This window comes from Canis lupus, chromosome 3 (genome assembly GCF_011100685.1).
Source record: "Canis lupus familiaris isolate Mischka breed German Shepherd chromosome 3, alternate assembly UU_Cfam_GSD_1.0, whole genome shotgun sequence".
NCBI classification, from domain to species: Eukaryota; Metazoa; Chordata; class Mammalia; order Carnivora; family Canidae; genus Canis; species Canis lupus.
In genome coordinates this window covers 71900975-71924866 of record NC_049224.1, presented here as the reverse complement: position 1 = coordinate 71924866, position 23892 = coordinate 71900975, and the positions used below count along the sequence as shown (strand labels likewise).

The window sequence follows — 23892 nt, the reverse complement described above, 5'->3', positions numbered from 1 at the left end:
CCGGCACTGGTTCGCCTGTCCCCCTGGGCCTCAGGGGGATGCCCAGAGCATTCCCGTGCACCTCACCAGCAGCAGACTGGTTTTCTGCTACTTAGGAGATGCCCAGTACCATAGTGGCATCTGCCACTGCGGGATCCCAGCTGGCTGGTGCCAGTCCCAACTCAGCCACTGACCAGCAGGTGACTTTAGGTAAGTTGTTGAACTTCTACATTTCTCAGTTTCTAAGGAGAAGGAGGGATTTTTTTTTAAAGATTTTATTTATTCATGAGAGACACAGAGAGAGGCAGAGACACTGGCAGAGAGAGAAGCAAGCTCCACGCAGGGAGCCCGATGCAGGACTCGATCCTGGGACTCCAGGATCACGCCCTGAGCCGAAGGCAGACACTCAACCACTGAGCCACTCAGGTGTCCCTAGAAGGAGGGATTTTAAATATGAAGCTCAGATAGTGCCTGGCACATAGTAAGTGCTCAGTAAATGTGAGTCGTTATTCACATGTGATGATTTACTTAGCCCCAGGGCCAGCTGCCAGCTCTGCATTCTGGCTCTGTAGGCTGTGTGATCTTGGGCAAGTTGCCTAACCTCTCTCTACCGAGGCCGGCTGATGAAATAGGCTAACGCTCACAGAATGCCCGCATCAGTATCTGTTTAGAGCAAGCACGGCCAGCTCGTTATTATTACTACCCTCCCCCAGCACAGCACAGCACCCAGAAGGCAAGTCTTACAAGTTGGGTCAGTTTTAACCACCCAGTCGGGGGTGGAGGTGCTACTCAGACGGTCCTGACCTGTCCTCCTGGGACCATAGCACAAACTGCCTTGGTTCTGATCTTCAACCTCCCTCATCTCAACCAACTCAATAGTCTCTCTCCTCTACCTTCCTACTCAGCCTCCATGCAAATGCAAGAGTCTACCAACCAACTCCAGCGGCATCATGGCCTGTCCCAAATACCTTAATGACCGGAAGTCCTTGTGATCGGGTCTTGCCAGCCTCTTAATCTCATGTGCTCCCCATATGGCAGCAGGCCTGAAATCCATGTCTCAGTTTTCAGGCATCCAGGGCTCCTCTGTATCTGCTGTTCCCGTTGCCTGGAAGGCCTGCTTCCTCCCTGCCTTCTCTAACCTCAGTAAACATGTCTCCTCCTCCAGGAAGCCTCTCCTGACTCCCTGAAGTGGTCCTAGGAGTTCCTTCCCCATTCTGCTATTACCTGGACTACCTCATCATAATGATCCACTCTGGTCTCTCCCACTGATCCATGAGCCACTAGGCAGAGACGAGTGGTTTCCTGGCCATGTCCCTGCTGCCCGGCAAAGCACCAGTGCACAATGGATGCCCATGAATGTCTGTGGAGTCACTGATGGTGCTGGTGGGGCCAGCCTGCCCTTCTGCACGTGCCTCCTCAAATCTTATCACTCATGCCCTTCCTCAAGAAGCCTTCATGGCTCCCTTCCCACTGGAAGGTTAAGCCCTAACTCAGTGTCTTTGTGCTACTGCTTGCTCTCTCTGAAATATTCTCTCTTCTTCTTCATCTAGGTAGCTGATACTTAAGGTTGACTTCCTCAGGGAAAACTCTCAGGCCCTCAGACCAAGCCAAATTTCACATGATGTGATCTCCTAGTATCTTTTTCCCCTCCTTAGGAATGCTCACGATTGTAGTTCTATAATTCTATAATTTACAATAACATCCTGGAACCTGCAAATGTGGTCTTGTTTGGAAAAAGGGTCTTTGTGGATGTGATTAAGTTAAGGATCTTGAGGTGAGATAATCCTGGGTTAGCTCAATGGGTCCTATATCCACTGACCTGTGTCTTTATAAAAGAGGAGGTGTAGGAGAGCCTGGGTGGCTCAGTCGGTTTAGTATCCGACTCTCGATTTCAGCTCAGGTCATGATTTCAGGGTTGTGAGATCGAGCCTCATGTCGGGCTCCATGCTGGGTGTGGAGGCTGCTTGGGATTCTCTTTCTCCCTCTCTGCCCCATCCTCCACTCACACTCTCTCTCAAAAATAATCAGGGACGCCTGGGTGGCTCAGTGGTTGAGCATCTGCCTTTGGCTCAGGTTGTGATCCCCAGGTCCTGGGATCGAGTCCTGCATCGGGCTTTCCGCAGGGAGCCTGCTTCTCCCTCTGCCTCTCTCTGTGTGTCTCTCATGAATAAAATAGAACCTTAAAAATAAACAAACAAACAAATAAATAAAAGAGGAGGCATAGACAGAGGAGAAGGCGATGTGAAGGCAGAGGCAGAGATTTGAGTGATGTGGTCATAAGCCCAGAAACACCTGGAGCCCCTTGGTGCTGAGAGAAACAGGAAAGAATTTCCCCTGAGAGCTTCTAGAGGGAATATGCCCCTGCTAATCGCTGGACTTGGGACTTTCACCCTACAATATCATGAGAGCACACATTTCTGTTGTTTGAAGCCTCCGGGTCTGTGGTAATTTATGATGGCAGCCTTCAGAAAGTAAACAGATCCTTACATATCAACTCATTTAATCCCCACCCAAACCCATGAGATTATTACTATTTTAAGGTCCATTTTACAGATAAGGACACTGATGAAAGCAAAAGTCCGTAATTTGCCTAAGGCCACCAGCTAGTAAGTGGCCAAACTGGGATCCCCCACTCCCTGCCCCAGAGAGCCTGGCCCCAGCAGAGGTGGGTTAGTGGGTAGTACCTGCTGCTCTGCTCCCTAGCTGGAAAGCCACAGGAGCTCCTTCCCCAAGACCCTCACACGTGGACGGCCTGTCAAGGGGATGGGAGCTCACAACTTCTCAGGGAACAGCATTTCTCATAAGAATGCTTGTCCTCATGCTGGGCTGAAACATGCCTCCCGGGGACTTTGAGGCCCGGGCTCACCATACTGCAAGTCCCAGGATACCTGAAAGCTGCTCTGGAGACAGCCAGACTAGACTCTTGGTTCCCACATTACTGCCTGCTGTGTGTCCTGGGCCCCAGGGCCTCCTCATCCCTAGCGGGGACAAAGTGATGGTACCTGCGTCTTGGCTGGGTAGTGTCCACGCTGTGGCAGTAGGGGTGCACTCACTGCAGAGCTGAGAGGCGGGGCAGCAGACCAGGACATGTATAATATGCAAATCTCACAGTGGTCCCACAGACCGCCCTCCCTGGTGAGACAGCCTCAGGGTCAATTCCAAAGTCTTTCCCACAGCCTACAGATCTTACAGGCCCTGGCCTCTGCCCACTGCCCATCCTCATCCCCACCATTCTCCTACTCACCTCTCTGTAGCCCAGAGGTGTCCCTCCTTCTTTAGATTCTCAAATATGTCACATTTTCTCCCAAATCAAGCTGCTTAGCCATGCTTAATGCGAATGCTCTCCCCTTTTCTTTGCTGGAATCTAAGCTCCAGGAGGGCAGGGGCCTTCCTTCTGTTCACTGCCCTCTATCTAGATCTTAATGGCTCCCTGGTACGTAGTGGGTGTCCAAAAATATTTGCGGAACGGGACTGAATGGATGGACCTTTGCCTCGCTAAATCCTACCCTCCCGTCCAGCCTCCACCGACCGTGTATCACATCCTTCCACTATTTTATGGTGATGGTGATTTTTTGCCTAGTGGTGAGGCTATGGGCTCAGGCCTAAAGACTCCTGGCTCTGCCACTTGCTAGCTGTGTCACTTACAATATTGCCTTTCACCTGTGACCCTGAGATCTCCATCGGCACAAAGGGGGAAATCCGGGACGGTGGGCAGTGGTGTCTCCCCGCCCACCGATGGCCCAGGATGGCCTCAGTCCCAGGTGAAGGCGAGGATGAGCCTCCGGGGCCTTCAGCCCTTACCGGAGCCCGCAAGTAATCCCCAGGGCAGCTCCGACCCAGCGGGCGCCGCGACCCCGCGCGACCCGGGGCGCTCAGCCGCAGACCCCAGCCTTCCCCCGCGCGGGCCGCGGGGCCAAGTGCGCACGCTCGGGCCTCCCCGCACCTCCTCTGGCGGCCGCCGAACCGCTCCCGGCCTCGGCCCCGGGCGGGGGCGGGGCGAGCGCAGCGCCTTCCCCCTGACTGGCAGGAGCACGGGCCAATCGGAGGGGCGGCCCGGGAAGGGGCGGGGCCGCGCCGGGAGCCGGGCGCCGGGCGATCGCAGGAGCTGCAGCCGGGAGCGTGCGGCACGCGCCTGCCCGCTGCCCCGAGCGCGGTCCCCGGTGCCGCCGCACCTCGACCCCCGCCCCAACGAGCCGCGCGCATCTGCCCATCTTCCTCGTTGGCTTCTTACGATTTTTCTTTTTCTTTTTCTTTTTTTTTTTTTTTTTTTTTTTTGCACGCAACCTTTTTCTTTTCCGTTTTGTCCTTTTTAAGGCGGGGGCGGTGGCAGCGTAAGCTCGGGGCGGGGAGGGGGCGGCCGGAGGATGCGGCGCGGGGCTGCGCTCGCTACGTTCGCAGCTGCTGCCCGGCTCGGGCCCGAGCGCCGAGCAGGTGGGTACAGGTGCGCCGTGGGGGGGAGGGGTGGGGGCGCGCCCTGGCCGAAGGGGACCCGTGCACCGGCTGATGGGCGGACCCCGCGGCAGGGGACGCGGGGACCGGCGCCGCCCCGCCCCATCGCCCACCACCCTCCCCAGCCTTCGCGCCCCTCCAGATGCCCTGCCACTCTCGTGTCTCACCTCCGTGGTCCTCCACCCTTCCGCTCCCATCCCCCATTCCCTCCAAATCCCCCTTCGGCGTCTCCCAGCAGGGGGACTCTGCGCCGCCTCCCTCCGTAGGCCCCTTCCCCGTTCCGCGCCCCCAGCCCCCTCTCCCTCACGCCACCCCCATTTCCACTCCTCTCCCCATTCCGCCCCAGATCCGAGGAGGGGGAGGGGGACCCACCGGCAGCCCCAGGGAGTGGCGCGGGGGGCGTGGCCGACCGGTGCCCTCCGAGTCCGGCCCACTGAGTAAGTCAGGGTCCCCCCAGGTCCCGGGCGCGGTGGCACAGAGGCTGGAGCCGCGGGCCGCTCCGGGGCGGCGGGGGGCCGGGAGGGCGAGGCCGCCCCGCCCGCACCCCCGCACCCCCGCACCCCCGCACCCCCGCCCCGCGCACGGCACCCGCCGCGGCGGCCCCTGCCCCGCACCCCCCGCGCGGCTCCGCCCACGTGGGCGCGGGGAGGAGGCTGAAGCGCTGGGAAGAAAGGCTGGTACCCACCCTGCTGCCCCGCCGGCGCGCCCTGGGCGCACGCAGCCTCGGGAGATGGCGCGCAGGGATTGGCTCCGCGGGCCGGGCACCTTGCCGGGGCGCCCTGCGTGCAGGCCCTAGCGCGCTGTGCCCTCATCCCCAGGCCGCTGCCCCCTCACCCCCTCACCCCCCCACCCCCCTCCCTGCTGCGCGCTCGTGAGGATCTGGCCTCATCCTCCCTGATGGAGGCCAATTGCCGGGCTGGAGTCTTTCGCCATAGAAGGCCCCCCGCCCCGAAGCCCCCCTCCCCCTCCCCCTCCCCCGTCCCCACACATCCTAGTCTGCCTTTTACTGATGGCCTGGCCGGCCTGGGCTCTCTGCCAGCCTCTGCCCGGCTCTTTAGACGCCAGAGATACGGTATCTAACGGCTGGTCCTCCGCCGCCCCCACCCCTTTCACGCACCCTGGGAGGGACACTGTCCTTGGCCCCTGCTGTGCTGTTCCCTCTGGGAACGCCCTTCCTTCAGCTGACCAGCTCCTTCTCCAGCAAGGTCAAGGAGAACCCCTTGCCCCGCCGGAGCTTCCGTGTATGGTGCGGTGGGACACGCTGTCGTGTCTGATGCCTCAGCCTCCCAGGCCGGGTTAGGAGATGTAGAAGGGCGAGGGGAGCCTCAGCCCCTCACACAGGGCTCTGCTCACAGTAAATACCCCACGTGAGGGGGGCCCTTCCCCACTGAGTGACCCCCTGGCGTAGGGTGAGTCTGTGGAGGAGCTGGTTTCTCCTCCAGACCTCGGGTGGGTGGGTGGCACTGCCGTGAGCCCAGGTGGCCAAGGAGGCTTGGGGATGGCATATGGGATGGTCAGGACCCCTGTCATTTGCTTGCCCAGCAGGGCAACTCCCAGATCCGCTGCTCTCAGAAAGGTCTTCTTGACGTGGATGGTGGCTGTTGGGACTCTTGCACATGGTCTGTAATGCCGAGCCTGTCTCCGGAGCTGGGGGTAACTCCCCCCTTGAGGAGACTTCTCCCAGTGAGGAATCCCTCAAAGGGTCTGAGTGTGGCCCCAACAAATGTGATGGTTGCCGCTGTCCTTCAGAAACCATCCTTAGCTCCTGCTGCCTCTGTGACCTCCCATGTTCCCCACATCCTGGCTTCCCTGGCCCAACTCTGTCCCTGCCACATGTGCCACCTCTGTGTTCCCCGGACATGTCTTCACACGCAGGCTTCTCCCCACATCCCGTGCTTCTGTTTGGTTTGGGTTTTGGGTTTTGGTTTCTTTGGGCAATGTCCTCCTCTCTCGTCTGCCTGGAGAACTCCTATTCATACATGAAGGCCCAGGTCTCCTGTTTCAGTTTGCTGGTGTTTCTTCACTTTGCTGTACAGATTGTGGGTTCTCTCACCTGTGCCCTTTTAGAACATATTTCCATATATAGTTGAAGATGTGTGACATTTTTCCTTAAGCAAACCTTGCGCACCAGAGAGTGGGGACACAATGAGGTCTGAGGGGCAGCCCTGCTTGGATGGGGGCTCCACCTTCCTGGAGAGGTAGTTACGCTGGCACCCATCACGTCAGCGCTATGAGAGGGACGTGCATAGCGGGGGACAGAGCTGATGGTCTCTCCGCAGGTCTGACTGGCAGGTTTCATGCTGAGGAAGCAGGATGGAGGTCCCCGCTCTCTTAGCGTAGACCGTAGGTTGGGGCCAGGAGAGGAGTGGCATAAGCAACTATGGCTAAGCCAGACACATGCCAGCAGCCATTGCCACTTGTGCTGGAGCTGTTTGCTGAAGTCCCTGGGAATGGGACCTGCCTCCCTGCAGGCTCTGGAGCCAGACTGCCTGGTTTCCATTGGGGCCCTGCCCTTCACTCAGCTGTGACTTTGTAACTAACACGGGGTGCCTCCCTCAGAAAGACTGGGGTCGACTGCACTGGGTTCTGGTTCTCCTCGCTTGGTCTCTTGGGATTTGAGTCGCCTTGTAGGGCTTCTGAAATCGATTCACCTTTGTCCTGGTCCTTAAGGCTGTGTGATCTCAGACAACAGGATTAACCTTTCTGAGCCTCCATTTCCTGTACAAAATTGGGGCAGGGGTCCCTCTGGCTGGGCTGGTATGGGGACCAAAGTGTGGTCTCTGGGCATGGGCACCACTTCCTAAGTGGTGATGGTGAGGGAGCTTATGGTTAAAAAATTCATCCTTTGGTTTTGTCCAGAGCAGCCACCCCATTTAGAGGCCCTCTGAGCCCTTCCTTCCCTAGCTAACAACATCAGGCCAATAAGCTAAATATTCAATCAATGGGAGTGAAAGATGAAGGGAGTGGGTACCTGTCGGCTGATGGGAGTGAGTGCACACCCGTGTGAGATGTCGAGGGCTGCGGGCAGGAGTCCTGAGTTTATAGTATGCACAGTCAAGGCCACCCACTCGGCCTGAGCAGCTCCTTTGATGCTTCTGTCATCTGGGCTGCTTTCCTGCTCAGTGTTTACAGTGATTTCTGCTCAGTTCCTAGGAAGACTCTTACACCCCTAAAAGAACAAATCATCAGCACCAGCTAGGTGAGCTGAGCTGGGACAGGACAGGGCCAGGTCAGAGGAGGGGCTGCATCAAGGACCAGCTGGGACCCTCCTGGCTGTGCCACCCTGGGCAAATCTCTTAACCGTCTGTAGCCCGGTTCCTTTTCTTGTGATGCTCATGGGAGGAGTATAGCTATCGTTGCTTAAACTCCCCCTCCTGCTGTGAATTATCTCACGGAAGCTGCACAGCACCTCTTTAGGGAAAGATTACGTGAGCACCTGACAGGCAGGGGCTGAGCCTGGAGGTGGAGGCGGAGGCGGGACTCACCAGCGGGGGTCCCACGCTCCAGATCCTAGGGGTTGCGCCATGGAACACGCTGATCCCTGTAAAGCAGCGTCGACCTTCTTACAGGACCCATGTGAGGAATCAATCAGAGGAGGCTTCTCGGGGCTTTACATCGAAATAGGTTACCTTGAAGCCAGAAGCCATTAGTGTTGCTGTGATCTGAGGCTCAGGAAAGGACTCCAGGGCAGGCCAGCAGTGGGACCTTGCTTGTCATTGTCACTCTAGCCCAGAATACTGTCAGCAAATGTTTTCTTTGCTCTGGCCTTTCTAAGGCCAGGTGGGCAGCCCAGGGACTATGGGCCAGCTGGGGGGAGGGCACGAGCAAGGAGAGGGCCTGAGAGCCTGAGGCTGTGAGGCAGGGGCTAGAAGCCCCTCCTGTGCGAGGTGGGACGCTGGTCCAGAATGGCCCAAAAGTAGCAGAGTGAGGGTGAGGCCCCCTCCCCAGCAGGGACTGAGGCTCTCCTTTCGCCTTCGGTATTAGTATTTATTTTTGGAACTGCGACAGGAAATATTTTACCTCTCATTCATCTCTAGAAATGAATTGAGATAAATGCCATTATTTTCTTAATTGTAACAGTTAATACTTGTTAAGCACCCACCAGGGGCTGGGGTGCATGCCGTCGTTGGCAAGCTGTGGCCCTATTAGCCCCGTCTGCTTCTGTAAATAAAGTTTTATTAGCACTCAGCCACGCCCATTTGTGCACCTGTTGTCTGTGGCTGCTTCTCTGCTCTGTTGACAGAGTTGCACAGCTGTTGCCATCACCTGTAAAGCCAGAAGCACTACCTGGCCCTTTGCAGCTTGAGTTTGCTGTCTCCTGGTCTGTGCTGTACCTGATTTGAGTTCATTTGGTTTTGGACACAAGCTCAGAGGGAGGTGCCTTGTGTTTCTCACTTTATAAATGGGTACAGACAGCCTCTGAAGCCTGCCCCAGGGCCACAGAGCTGGTACGTGGGGGAGCAGGGTCTGCACCCAAGCAGGCTACATTATTACTTTTTGGGGGGGACATATTTTTTGTTAGCTCCTAATTGAATTTTACCATGTTTAGAGAATATAGTCTGTATGTTATCTATAACATTATATCTATTTTTAAAAACTTATTTACAATTTCTTTCTTTAAAGATTTATTTTATTTCATTTTTTAAAATATTTTATTTATTTATTTGTTCATGAGGGACACAGAGAGAGAGGCAGAGACATAGGCAGAGGGAGAAGCAGGCTCCCTGCAGTGAGCCCGATGTGGGACTCGATCCCAGGACCCTGGAATCACGCCCTGAGCCAAAGGCAGATGCTCAACCACTGAGCCACCCTGGTGCTCCTATAGCTGTTTTTCTTTTTCAAAATTTATTTAGGTAATCTCTACACCCACCAAGGGGCTCCATCCCACGACTTTGAGATCATGACCTGAGCCAAAATCAAGAGTTGGATGCCTAACCAAACTAAGCCACCCAGGTGCCCCTATGGACAATTCCTTAATGACCTGATTCCTGATCATTTCTTAAAATATCTTTGTGTTAAATATATATGTACTATTTAATAATGATGATCACGTTAATTATATTTAAGTGTACGAGTCAGTGGTGGTATGTTCATATTGTTGTGCAGCCGTCCCCATCAAGTCCAGAATGTTCCCATCATCCCAGACTGATAGTCCATGATCTTACCATGACCCCATACTGCCTTGTATGAGTTTTGTAGGAAAAAAGCAAATGGTGGTGGCATCATCATTTGGCATGGGAGGCTTTGATGGCAGCTTTGGGTTTGAATGCTGGCTCTGCCATTTGCCAGCTGATGGTGGGCGAGCCTGTGTACTTCTCTGAACCCCTTACAAGTCAGTGTCCTCATTTGTAAAATGGACAGCCCCAGTCCCTCTCCCTGCAGGTCACATGGGCATGGGGATGAACTAAACAGAGGTGAAGGCCCAGCCTCCTGCGGTGGGCAGTAGCTATGACTCTGTTCCCTTGAGCAGCCACACCTTAATGGGGTGTTAGGTCTGTTTCTCTGTGAGGCCTGTGGTGTCCCCTTGATCCTTTCCAGGCCCTGAAAGTATCCTCAGGACCTAGCACATGCCCTGAAGTCCCTGCCTGGACCTCAGAGGACCCAGATGCTGTGTGGATGCGGCCTCCTGCTGTCCTTTCTACCCAATGGCCCAGACTTGGCTGCAGGGCCATGCTAGGGAATGAAAGGAGGTTCTGTATGCCATCCTGAGACTGCCAAGGGCTGCCCATGTGGCAGTAATGCCCTTGTGTGTGCCAGGTCAGGGAACGCGCTGGCTCAGCCTGCTGGCCTTAGTGCCTCCACCTCGGCTGCATTCTGATTTGGGAGCCCTGGACTGGCCCCTGTTCCCTTCCTCAGCTCGAGGGGTGGGACATACCTCCGAGGGGTGCCCTGCTTCCTTTGCAGGGTAGGCAGCCTGCGAGGATCACAACTATGGGAGTGGAGGCGAGGAGTGATCTGGTGAAGTGGCTTTCTACTTCTCCTAGCCGTGGGAGCCCCTGTCCCTCCCCCCCCCCCCATTCCCATTGTATCCTGTTGCTTCTGGACGCGGGTCAGTCCTTTCTGCTTGCTGAGACATGGGGTTTTATTCAACGGGGTCACAACCTAGATTCTCTGGTGAAATAGTTCCCCCCCTCTCTGCCCCTCTACCCTTGCTTTTTAAAAATTGAGGTGCAATTCACATGACATAAGACAAACCTTTTTTTTTTTTTTTTTTAATTTTTATTTATTTATGATAGTCACACAGAGAGAGAGAGAGAGGCAGAGACATAGGCAGAGGGAGAAGCAGGCTCCATGCACCGGAGCCCGATGTGGGATTCGATCCCGGGTCTCCAGGATCGCCCCTGGGCCAAAGGCAGGCGCCAAACCGCTGCACCACCCAGGGATCCCAAGACAAACCATTTTAAAGTGTACCATTCAGTGGCATTTAGTACATTTGCAAAGTTATGCAACTGCTGTCTGTCTCTAGTTCCAAAACATTTTCATCTCTTGCAATGAAAGGCCTGTATCCATTAAGCACTTATTCCCCATCCTCCCCTCCCTCGGCCCCTGACAACCACTGGTCTGCATTGCATCTCTAAGGATTTGCCCATTCTGGACATTTCGTGTTGATAGAACCCTATTACATGTGGCCTTTTGCGACAGCATAATGCCCTGAAGGTTCATCCAGGTTGTAATGGGTGTCAGTGCCTTGGTCCTTTTTTATGGGTGAGTAATATTCCGTTGTGTGGCTAGATCGCTTTATATTATCCATTCATCTGTTGTTGGATGTTTGGGTGGCTTCCACTTTTTGGCTAGTGTACCTAGGGTTTGAAGCAAGGCTTACGGAGTTAAAATGTTGTTCCTGGGATCTGTCCTGCCTAGGTTCTGTTCTGGCACTTCCACTCTGTCTTCTCACTGCCAGTCCATCATTCAGCCACTCAGCCCATGCTCCTGGATTGCACTTCATGCCAGGCACTGTGCTGGGAGCCTCCAGCCTGGACTTGTTCTTGACATCTGGAGAATGATTTCTTGGCTTCTCGTTTTCCAAGCCGGGGCATGGGAGTGCCCTGAGGCAGGAGGAATGGCATGGGGGCCAACCTGGATGCTCCAGAGAGGCAGCTGGCATGGGAGCCCGGCTGCCTTTCTGTTGGCTCCTGGAACATGCTGGACTCTTCCTGCACCAAGGTTTGTGTTTGCTGCTTGATGTCTGGCACACTCTTCCCTGTCCTCACCCGAACCATGGTCTTCTCATGCTTCACATCTCGGCTTGAATTTCCGCTCCCCCCAGAGGTCTTCCCTGTCCACTGTAGGTAGATACCTGTCTCCCTTCTGCTGTTATTCTTTTCTACTGCATTCTTTTTTCTTCTGAAATCATCACCATCTGAAGGGGTTTTTCCTTGTTTATCATCATTCCTCCATCCCCATAAGCCAGGGCAAAAGCACCAGCAGGGCAGGGACCTTGCCTGGCGTGTTTGTGCTCATCTTTCAACACAGGGTATTGGCACACAGTAGGTGCTCAATAAATAATCGCTGCTGTTGCTTGGAGTCAGATGTGACTTAACTACTTGATTGCACCTTGTTAGCTCCGTGACCTAGAGCACATCTCCTAATCATTCTGAGCCTCACTCCCTTTTTTGGTCAATAGGAAGGCCATCCAGTGTCCCTAGCCCTGGTGCGCAGGTCAGAATAACCTGTGCAGACCGCCCAGAGCCGTGTTGGTGTGCAGTAGGTGTTTGTAACCGGTGCTGCTGCTGGTGGTAGTTGGAGATGTGGTCATAGCGATTGTGGATGAGTCTCCATGTGCTGGGTGATGTATATACTTGCTCGCCCGGAGGTGGGTAGGGGCTCCTAAAGCTGAGCTCCTGGCCACTCGCCATTGCTCAGTGCCTTTGAGCCCTGAAATGTGGCTCTTCTGAATTGACCTGGGGTGGTGAGTAAAAAAAATACACACTCGATTTCTAAGACTGTATCAGCAGGAGAGTGAAAAAGATCTCAGGAAAAATGTTAACATTGATTACACATTGAAATGCTATTTTGGATCTGTTGGGCCAAATGAAATGTATTATTAAAATTCATTTCACTTGTTTCTTTTTGTTTTTAATGTGGCAACTAGAGAATTAAACTTTGCGGGTGGGGCTCACATTGTCTTTCTTTCCGGCAGTGCTGCTTTAGAGGTTCACGTCCTTGGGAGCAGGGGCCAGGTTCTGGGGGGCTGCAGCTCTGCCTTCTATGAAGTGCATGGCCCTAGGCAGGTTAATTAAGTTCCGTAGTGCTTCAGTTTCCTCTTCTGTAAACAAGAAGCTCAGTCTGATGACAAGCAATGACAGTGCATATTTGAGGGCTTCCTGTGTGTCCCTGGAAGGAACGAGGGCCCCATGAAGAGGAGGTGTGGCAAGGTCTCAGCCCACATCAGCTTTCATTCTGGGGAAAGAGGGACCCACACAATTTAAATAAATCACAAACGCTGTCACTAAGACTGTGATGCTTCCCTGAAGAATCTAAGGAAGGAGGCGCCGTGGACATCATACCTGCCACGAGAGCTGGTCTCGAGGTGGGAGCCAGCAGGGATGGCTCTCCATCCAGCCCGGTGCATAGCAGGTTCTCTGTAACTGGCAGCAGAGATGACTACTCGGGAATGGCTCAAGAGCACTGGGTCACTCTACCCAGCAAACCTCCACATGATGGCTCTAGCCTTTTTAATCCCAGCGCATGTAATAACCACATCAGGATTTTGCTGCTGTCCCCTGAAGAATTTGCAACCTCATGTGCAGTGCATTTCCTGTGGCTACCGAATGCAGGAGTCTATCCTAGAAGCTTCTCTATGGCCAGCTCTGATTGGACGAGGGCAGCTGATGGCCAGGTTTGATTTTTCAAAGGCAGCTTCTCGGGGCGTGGCACGGCCTCCCTGGTATTGTGTGCATCTTGTCTACTCTGCACCCATCTCCACTGCTTCCTATCAGGCCTGGGAGGGAATCTGAATTTCATCCCCGATCCAGCCTGGAACCACTAGGGAGACAAGTCGCTTCACCCCTGGGAGCTCTGGCGTCCTGGGAGGTACCCACCATGTCCCCATCACAAGCTGCTTGTGCTCCCTCCACGTGGAGAGATGCCCGGGAAGGGCTTTGTTTCGGTTTTGCAGGGGTCACCTGGCATTGTCCCTGTTTTCTACGTGCACGCCGGCCTTCAAGTGCCTGGCATGGTACTGCCTGCTGGGGTGGGAGGTGGAGAGTGGGGCATGCTCACGAAGAAGCAGAAATGAGCCTCAGGTGGGTTATGGAGGGTGGGAGCATCTTCCTTTCCTGCTCTTCTCAGCCTGCACCACCGCAGTGTTGCGGAGTGAGTGAGTTACCTGAGGTTGCACAAGTAGAAATGGCAGTGGTGGGGCTGCTCTGGCTACTTGTACGGTTGCTAATTGCATATGAAAAGTGTGCAGACCTTAGCTGGGCATTCAAAGGTCCCATGGTGTGCTCCCAGCTCGGTTGCCATCATTTACTCCAGTGAGCTGTACCTCCCTGCTCAGCACTGCTCTTTCTTCCAGATCCTTGTATGCCATCTCCCTCTGCCTGTGACATCCTGCTTGCTCCATGGCCCAGCTTGGATGTCACTTCCTCCATTCTCACTGGGCCCCCAGGAGAGACCTGTTTGCTTATTACCCTACAAGTTCGGATTGAGTGAATGAAGTCACTGGGATTGGATAAAGACAGGAATAGCCAGGAAGCAGAAGAATGCACCAAAGGAGCTGCTTCTGCTCATCTCAATTTTGCTAGCATGGCGTGGCCTGCTCCTGCCTCTCTCATCCCACGCCTTCAGTAGGGCATGTGTCCAGCTACACCATCTGTCCACTGTTTCTGACTGAGCCAGGCTTTTTGCACATGCTGTTCCCTCTGATAGATTTGCCTGTTCGCTTTTCCTGTCCTCATCCAGCCAGTGAACACCCTCCACTTGTGCTTAGAATCCATCACTAGCTTTATTTCCTCCAGAAAACCTTCCCTGTTGTCCCCCTTCTCGTTCCCCTTCCTCAGGCCAGGTCAGGCATGTCCCCAGGGCTCCTGCTGCCCTAAGAATCCCCCGCTTACTGTCCTGGACATGGTATTGCAGCTGTCTGTGACTTGTCTGACTCTCCCACTAGGCAGAAGGTTCCAGAAGGTTTTAGGAAGCTTGAGATGCCATCTGATTTGCAACAGGATTCCCAGAGCCTGGCACAGGGTGGGTCAATAGATTTTTGGCCTTTGGTCTCACAGATCATGATAATGTCAGTGCTAAGAGGGGCCCCAGTAGGGGAGGTGGTCCGTTGTTATGTCAGATCCGCCCTGTCCTTAACTAGTGTCACTCCATTCTCTGTAACAGCCACCTCATGACTACCCTGCAAACCTTAGATAACCCAGTACTTGGGGCAGAGGCACCCTGGTGGCCGTGTTAGCCCAAAGGGACCATTGTGGAGCTTCTGTAGCTTCTTCATAAAGGATCCCCCGCACATGGATTTCACCGTCTTGCATTGCAGTCTGCTTTCAGTTCAGGACTACAGATATGCTAAAAAGCTGTTCTTCAGAATCCAAAACATCTCATGTTGACTGAAGGTTGTAGTTCTTTTTTTTCTAAAGTTTATTTATTTATTCATGAGAGACACAGAGAGAGACAGAGACACAGGCAGAGGGAGAAGCAGGCTCCCTGCAGGGGGATCCCGATGTGGGACTTGATCCCAGGACCCTGGGATCATGTCCTGAGCTGAAGGCAGATGCTCATCCACTGAGCCACCCAGGCGTCCAGGTTGTAGTTCTTGTTAAATTGTCCTACTTTTTCCCTTTCCCCCATTGCACCTCCGAACGCAGCTTTGGAAGACGTGGCTTCTTTCGGGAAGTTGGCAGGATTGCTCCCTGGGCCAGAGCAACTGGACCGGTGAGCTCATTAAGCCAGGTAGTAATTGGGTTCCTGCAGCAAGTCTGGTTCCTTCTAGGCTGGGGAGTAGGTGATCTCTTTGCCAACCAGATACTTTATGGTGAACAAGGGCCAGGATGCCTACAGATTGTGCCTGTTCTGTTTTAACCTTCAGGCAGATGGGTTCTTCACTGACATGAATGTCTCCCTGGATTAGTCACCCAGGACGAACCCAGTTGATGACAGCCTGGGCATTTGAGATCCTGAGAGTCCTCTACAGGGGTGACTAAAAACAAATACAAGACAGTTCAGGCCAGGGACACAGGCAAGTCCTATTGCTGGGTAGGCTATTGGAAATTGGGGGTGCTCCAGCCAGAAGATGGGGGAGGGGTGCCAGGTACCCCAACCCTCAGGTGTTAACAATACAGATTGTGAATTTGGGATGTCACGGTTCACAAACTCCTGGTTTACAGCTTCTCTTCATGTTTGTTGATGAGCAGAGGGCTTGGTAGGGAAACTAAGAGGTCAAGTAACTGGGATGTTGGAGGCAAAAGTCGCTCAGGCAGGGATGTGGGCTGATTGGTTTGGGATGGGGTTTTAACTGTCCATTGGGACAGGTACACAAGGGACCTCTGTTCACCAGAGCTTCATTAACATCTGTCCCAGATCTGCAAGAGCAATACCATGACATTTGAAAATACCCATACTGTGGACTTTGTTGTGAATTTCAACCATCCCTTCCTACTTTGGTTTAAAGCACTGAGCTGTCATGAAGGTGATTCCCAAAACATGGCAAGTGGCCCCATCCCTCCTTGTGGGCATGTCAAGTTGTAGCTCCAAATCCTCCAGCCCAGTAGACTGGTAGTAGACATTTCTTTAGATGGTGTTCCATGGCTGTTGGACAAATAATTGAAGTGCTCCTGTTTGCTGGAACCAGAGAGAAAAAAAATCATGAATGATTTGAAAACCACCTGGGGGCATCTAGCTGGCTCAGTTAAGTGTTCAACTCTTGACTTTAGCTCAGGTCACAATCTCAGGGTCATGAGATCAAGTCTTGCTTTGGGCTCCATGCTGGACATGGAGTCTGCTTAAGATTCTCTTTCTCCCTCCCTTTTCCCCCTCCTGCTCACCTTCTCTCACTCTCTTAAAAAAGGAAAAGAAGGGATCCCTGGGTGGCGCAGCGGTTTGGCGCCCGCCTTTGGCCCAGGGCGCGATCCTGGAGATCCGGGATTGAATCCCACGTCGGGCTCCCGGTGCATGGAGCCTGCTTCTCCCTCTGCCTGTGTCTCTGCCTCTCTCTCTCTCTCTCTCTCTGTGACGATCATAAATAAATAAATAAAAATTTAAAAAAAAGAATTAAAAAAAAAAGGAAAAGAAAAGCCATTTAAGAAACTGAAAAATTGTCAGAGAGGTAATTTTGCTATCTGGGTTAAAAATAATTAGCCTTTTGAAGTTGTCACTCTACCTTTTATTCCAAACTCAGTGTCTTATTCACTTAGTGCAAAAGAATGCAGTCAAGGAGGAGCAGAGGAACCAAAAAGACATGAGACATGTAGAAAACAATCAGTAAAGTGGCAGAGTTGAACTCAGCTCTACAAATATTAACATTAAATGTGAATGGGTTAAACAATCCAATCAAAAGGCAAAGATTATCAGAACATAAAAATGATCTAACTATATGCTGTCTATAGGAGATACATATCTTTGGATTCAAATATAAGATAGATTGAAAGTAAAAGGATGGAAAAAGATATATCATGCAAAGAGCAAAACCACAAGAAAGCTAGAGTGGCTGTATTGGTATTATATAAGATAGACAAAATAAAAAACAGAGATACGGGTGCCTGAGTGGCTCAGTTGGTTAAGCATCTGCCTTTGGCTCAGGTCATGATTCTAGGGTCCTGATATCAAACCTTGCATTGGACTCCCTGCTTGGAAGGGAGTCTGCTTCTCCCTCTCCTTCTGACCCTCTCTCCTGCTCATGGTCTCTCTCTCTCTCTCAAATAAATAAATAAAATTTTTAAAAAAACATAAAGAGGGACATTTTATAATGATAAATGGGTCAATCTATCAGGAAGGTATAAACAACCATAAACACATGTGCACCTAACAACAGAGTGTCAAAATCCATGAAACCAAAACTGACTGAAATGAAGGGAGAGATAGATAATTCAGCCCATCGTTGGATACTTAAATACTCCATTTTAGGTAATGGATAGTACAACTGGATAGAGGCTCAACAAGGAAATAGAAAACTTGAACTACACTGTAAACCAACTAGAGCTAACAGAAACATCAGAATATGTATTCTCAAGTGTACATGGATTGTTCTTTAGGACAGACCATATGCTCAGCCATAAAACAAACTCAGTACATTTAAAAGAATAGAAATAATGCAAAATATGCTTTCTGACCACAAGGCAATGACATTCAGGAGGCAATACCAGCAAACAGTGCCTGGCCTGTAGCTGATGCTCAACTCTCATCTTGTCAGTCCTACGTCTAAGACCTCCACTTGTCCTTCTGATTTCATCCTCCATCACTCTTACTCATACCTTTACTTCCTGGCCTGACTGAGCTACTGACTTTCCCACCCACTGTTTCCAGCTTCCTTGCATTTGCTTATGCTGCCTCACTTCCTGAAATGTCTGTTCCTTTGCCTTCCCCACCCCCATCCTGTCTCCTAAATTTGCATCCTGTCCTTCCTACCTTCCATGAACATCTGCCTTAGTGAGCTACAATGAGGAGAGTGCATAAGCAACTGATCAGAGCAGTGGTTCTCCAAATGGGGTCCTGGACCAGCAGCACGAGCATCACTGGGGGCATTTTAGAAATGCACATTCTTAGGCTCCTCCCTGAGCTACTGGATCAGAAACTGGTTTGGGACCTGGCAGCCTGGCTTTTAACAAATTCTGTGGGAAATTCTGATACTCCCTCCAGTCTGAGAACCAGAGCAGGAAGTAGTTACACAGTCGGTCTATTTGGTCATCACGAAGACAGTTGACAGCTGATTGGTTCCCTCCAGTAGTCAGGAATCACCCATGCTGTCCTGCTAGATCTACAACTGAGTACAGAGACCCTTGCTTCCTAACAGCAGTTCCTAGAAGGCAGTTCTCTGTCCAATAAGCACAAGCATGTTGCCATTGGTGCTCAGAGTGAAGGGTGCTTGGGTTCCAGTGGTTTCCTGTGGAAGAAGGAAGATGTCCTGGCCTTCTTGTACTGTACTCCCTCTTTGTCATGGATGTGGGCTATAATCTCATTTCTAGGAAAGAGGGAAAGTGGCAGAGTGTGAAAACCACCCCTGAGCCTGGAGTCCCAAGGCTCAGGTTTGTATCCTGCCCACCTACTGCTGTAGCCTTGCAGTGGTCCTTTTTCTCCCAGGGTGTGTGTGGAGCACCTGCTGTGTGCTGGGCACTTGGTCCCTGCCCTCTTGAAGTGCAGTGAGCAAGGATGATAATCATAGACAATTGCAGAACAACACTATACCCTTACCTCTCTCTGGATTTGTTTCCCCCAACTGTAAGATGATTTTTATACCATAATCTACCCTAATATACAAAACAGGGAAATGATGGTTTTTTCTTGGATATATTTTATGACCTTAAACTTATGACATTTATAAGGTCAGTGCATGAGAATAGTGAGGTTGCTTTGATGATTAGAGCTTTTGAAATGAAAAATTTGGGGTGATAGTTGTGGTCTTAACAGCCGTGGCATCTTCAGTGTTGCCAGGCTTTTGTTGTGGTTGTGGGAATAGTTTGTGTTTTGAGAGTCCTTATGTATCACACTTGCCGTTGGTAAGGGTTACTGTTTGATCGGCAACTTGGCTTGCGATCTCAGGATGCCCTGTACTGGAGGTGGTAGGAGAGTCTGTGCAAACAGCCGCACAAAGCTGGGTTTTCACCTGGTACCTCAGGTCCATGCAACGGGGTCTGCAAAGGGTTAACGTTTGGTGTGCAGGTCATTTGAATTTGCATGCTGTTTTGTTTAAAATGATTATACCTGAGGGATGCCTGGGTGACTCAGTGGTTGAGTGTCTGCCTTTGGCTCAGGGTGTGATCTTGGGGTCCTGGGATTGAGTCCTGTATCAATCTCTGTGTGTCTCTCATGAATAAATAAAATCTTTTAAAAAGTTGATTATGCCTGAAAAGATGGAATCAAACGTGTTGCTCTAGATCCCAGACCCCCAAGCATCTTCATGGAATGGAGTGTGCAATCCAGGCCCTCATCACCTCCCAGCCCTGCAAAGTGCTGATGGTTCTGCTCCGATTTAGACATTGGCCATTGTCCCTTTGCAGGCTGTCATCTGCCCTTTAGTACCATGTTTGGTCTCAAACTCCTAAGTGTCCCATGTTGCTCAGTCTGGGACCTGGAAAGGCAGAGTCTCCAGGGCCATCACTGATGGAGCTGAGCTGTGTGGGAGGAAGAGCTGTGTGAGGGCCAGCCCTTGCCTCATCTTATCTCTGTGAGCAGATCCTTAGGGTCCAGGGTCCTCCTAGGAGGGCTGCAGGTCCCGTCTGCCCGCTCCTTCTGCATAATGGCTCTAGAGTTATTGGGTGTTTGGAGAGAACAGCAGTCAGACGAGGAAAGGGGGATCTCTTCCTGAAATTACACCTGGTTATGCCACTCCTCTGCCTAACGGGTTCCTGGTGGCCAGGGATGAAGCATACACTCTGTCATTATATCTATGACCTATTCTGATCCTCTGACTTTTACTGTCTTAGCTCAGGCTGCCATAATAAAAATACCATAGACTGGGGGGCTGAAACATGGGAAATGTATTTTCATTGTTCTGTAGGCTGGGAAGTCCAAGATCAGGCTGCTGGTCAATTTTGGCATGATCTGCCTTCCTGCATTCTTACTGTGTGCTCATGAGGCAGGAGAGGGTGAAAGCAGGCTCTCATGTGTCTCTTCTTTTTTAATTTTAAAGATTTTATTTATTTAATCATGAGAGACACAGAAAAAGAGAGGCAGAGACAGAGGCAGAGGGAGAAGCAGGTCCCTATAGGGAGCTCCGTGGGGGACTTGATCCTAGGACCCTGGGATCAGGACCTAAGCTGAAGGCAGACAACCATTGTGCCACCCAAGTGTCCATCTCTTGTGTCTCTACTTATAAGGGCACTAATCCCATCTTGAGGACTGTACGCTCATGACCTAGTCTTAACCCTTGTTACTCCCCAAAAGCCCCAACTCCAAATACCATCCCACTGGGGATTCGGGTTTCAACATAGGGTGAGAACCTATGTTCGGATTCGGGTGACCCTGACCCCTCCCTGATGAGCCCCATGAGGGGTTCCTTGAACTTACTGGGCCCCCTTCCTTCCTCCTGACTCTGTACTTCTGTGTCTTCTTGCTAGCACTGCCTTTCTGCTGCCTCTAGAGATGGCTCAGGCTCATCTTGTGTGCTTCCCTGCCCACCCTGGGTCCTGAACATCTTTTCGTCACAGCCCTGACCACACTCTGGGGCTGTCATTTTTCATAGTCCTTCTTGTGCCCTGGCTGCAGCTGAGGACCCACGTGGGAGGCATGTTTGTGGCTTCCGTGCCCAGCCTGGGGCCAACAAGTGTCTACACCTGATGAAGTCATTGTTAACTATCTTCCCTACTCAGCTGGTAGTAACCTGGCAGGGAGCACATCTTGGTCCAGGCACCCCAGCTCTGTAATTAGTGTCTCTCTCTCTGAGGCCCTGGTCTCTCCCTACCTATCTCAGCCCCACCCTGCCCCCGTCATTTCTAGAGTCACCTTCTTGGGAGAAGCTAGGACATAGGCTCTGTGTCCCCTCCCCTCCAGCTTTGTGCACACAGCAGACACTTGGTAGGTGTCTGCTGAAGAGTGTGCCCTAGGCATAGCACGCCAGGTTGAGTGGCTGGTGTAGAAAGGATGTGGAAACCACAAACGAAGTTTGCTTGAAAGTCATTGGTTGCCCTGCTTGTTCTTGGCGGTGTGATTAATTCTCAGCCTGGTGACTCATTTCAGCAGAGGCGGGACAGAAATGGGCTGACAGCTGGGGCCTTTTCTGGGACTTCTTAAGGGGACTATGCACATCAATAAAGAGGATGTTCTAATATGGAGCAGGGAGTTTGCCAGGAGCCAGCAAGTAGCAGCTGAAAGAGCAAAGGTAGGGACTTGAGTGAATCTTTTACTCACTTTAAGCTAAAATTTTGTTCCTGTGAGATGAGAATAACCCGTCTCTCTAGGACCTTATGAGCACTGGGATTGTGTGTGTAAAGCACCTGATGCCTGGCGGCTGCCCAGAAAGTAGCAACCTTCTCCCCCTAGGTGTGCACAATAGCTGAGGCTTAGCTAGGTGCTCAATAAATGTAGTTACTTTGGCCTTCCTTTGGATGAGGCAGTGTCCGGGTTACCTTGTGGCTCTGTGCTCAGGTCCTGGTGTAACACCTGGAGCAGGTAAGAGCAGGTAAGAGCATGGATGCTGGAGCCAGACCACCTGCTCATCGTCGCACCCCTATTTGCTAGCTGGGTCACCTTGGCCAAGTTACCTACCTCTTTCTGCTGGAACACTAAAATGGGATGCTAATAATACCCATGTTAGGGCTGTGGAGTAACAGATGATTGGGAAAGTTTGGAACAGTGTGTAGCACCCAGGGATGGCAGTGTGAGCAGGGACTACTGTGATTATTATTACTTGGTGCATGTTGGTTGAGTTATATTGTATTGTGTCTGATGGGAGAAGATGTGGGTATTGCCAGGATGCTTTACTTTTCTTGCAGCCCAGGCCTCATTTCACATTGTTCATCCTCACCTCAGATTTTCCCTCCCGTCCAGCATCTGTAAGATTTTACACTGAAAAGCTAAAGAAAAGAAAACCCCGCAGGCACTGAATGTTCTGGAGGAACTTTCCTCATGTTCTTGTGTCTGTTGATAACGACTTTCAATCCTCTATTTGGGGGGGATTTTGTGATGTGGGTTTTGAATGGGAGTATCAGTTTTATCAGAAATTGTTTATTTGTGGGAGTGTTTGGTGGGAAATTGAAGTAGGTGGCTTTTTGTTGTTGTTGTTGTTGTCGTTGATATTGGAAGCTTTTCATGACCTGGAATATTTTGAAACTATAGCTTTATGTAAGTGTTGTGGCTAATTCAGTGGTATTTAATTTGCTATCAATATGCTTTGTTTTGGGAGGGTGATGGCACGGTGAGCCTGGCGGTTCCTCCCTAAAAATGTGCTTGGGCGCCTCCTGGGAGCGTGTCTGGTCTGCTGCTAAGTCCTGAGGATAGAAAACAAACTGTTATCTTGTTTGCCCAGTTCCTTGGGCAAGCTGGGAAGTGGCCTTAGAGCCAGACAGACCTGCGTTCGAGTCCTGACTCTGCCGCTTACGAGCTGTGGACATCGGGCGAGTGACTTCAGCTCTTTCAAAGGTGTTCCTTATCTGTCAAGTGGGAAAGACACTGTTCTGTGTTTTAGAGGTTTTGGGGATGGATGGAGATGGGTACGCCCCGCACATTGCCCGGCACAGAGTAGGCTCTTAGAAATGGCAGCTCTTGGTTTGGCTGCTGCTTTTGGGTCGAGGGAGGGTCTCTGGGAAGCCAAGGAGCAGGGGGCGGTGGATGGGGCAGGGCCCGCCTTGGCCTGGGCTTCCTGTCCGCTGCAGTCATCCCAGCTGTTGCGCATACCGGGTGCCCCCCCCCGCCCCCCGGGATGCTTCATGCTCCCCTTGCTCTCCAGCACCCCTGCGGGAGGGTGGGAGGGCACCGGGCCCTGGGAGGTGACGCCATTCAGCGGCCAGAGTGGGCCCTTGGCGAGCGCTTGCCCTCCCCACGCACAGCACCGCACAGCACCGCACCGCACAGCACAGCACAGCCGGGCGCAGGTGGGGCCGGGGAGGGCGGGGCCGGGGAGGCGGGGCCGGAGAGGGCAGCTCAGGACGCTGAGGTCGGGAGCGCCGTGTGGGCCCCTCAGCAGGACTTCAAAGCGCGAGAAACGCAAAACGCGTTTCAGACGCACAGTCCGGCCTTTTTACGTTCCCGCACATTTGTGTGCAAATGTCATATTTTACCAGGGTCGCCCTGTACCAACCTGGCAACCCGGCCTGCTTCTTGACGACGCCGAGTCGGTGCTGAAGCTTCCCCAGTTGTCCCCGTACGGGGAGGGGGCGGGGCCGGCGGCCGGAAGGGGCGGGGTCAACGTGCCCGGCCCAGCGGGCAGCCGGAAGTGGGTGGGGCCGGAAGGGGCGGGGCCGGGCCCTGAGGGGTCAGTTCGGCACCCTGGGGTGCAGACTGGCCTTGGCTTGGGGGCGTGCTGGCAGGGGGTGGGGGGAGGCCTGGCAGGGGCGTGGGGAAGGGGGGCCTGGCAGGGGGAGGGGGAGGAGGCCTGGCAGGGGGAGGGGGGGCGTGGCAGGGGTGGAGGGGGAGGGGGCATGGCAGGGGTGGAGGGGGAGGCCTAGGGAAAGAGGCCTGCAGAGGTGGAGGAGCCTGGCAGGGGTGGGGGGGGGTCTGGCATGGGCATGGGGGAGGAGGCCTGGTAGGGGAAGAGGCCTGCAGAGGTGGGGGAGGCTGTCAGGGTGGGGAGGGGGGCGCCTGGCAGAGGTGTGGGGGAGGAGGCCTGGCAGGAGTTGGGGAGAGGCTTGGCAGGGGGAGAGGAAGAGGCCTGCA

General features: G+C 52.8%; 1 protein-coding gene and 2 long non-coding RNA genes across 5 annotated transcripts in view; 1 reads left to right on the top strand and 2 right to left on the bottom strand.

The window, feature by feature from the left end:
- The first annotated feature begins 4077 nt into the window (after positions 1–4077).
- Positions 4078–23892, top strand: part of JAKMIP1 (janus kinase and microtubule interacting protein 1) — a 148005-nt gene continuing 128190 nt past the window's right edge. For all 3 annotated transcript variants that reach the window (XM_038533413.1, XM_038533412.1, XM_038533414.1), the window contains exon 1: positions 4078–4410. The gene's annotated coding sequence lies outside the window, so the exon portion shown is untranslated. The remainder of the gene's footprint in view (positions 4411–23892) is intronic.
- LOC119876146 lies at positions 10508–16473 on the bottom strand. Its single transcript, XR_005357265.1, has 3 exons — positions 16413–16473; positions 10825–16209; positions 10508–10623 (listed from the first exon to the last, which is right to left on the bottom strand). It is a non-coding gene; the product is annotated as an uncharacterized LOC119876146 (long non-coding RNA).
- LOC119871249 lies at positions 22226–23408 on the bottom strand. Its single transcript, XR_005357266.1, has 3 exons — positions 23318–23408; positions 22589–22670; positions 22226–22508 (listed from the first exon to the last, which is right to left on the bottom strand). It is a non-coding gene; the product is annotated as an uncharacterized LOC119871249 (long non-coding RNA).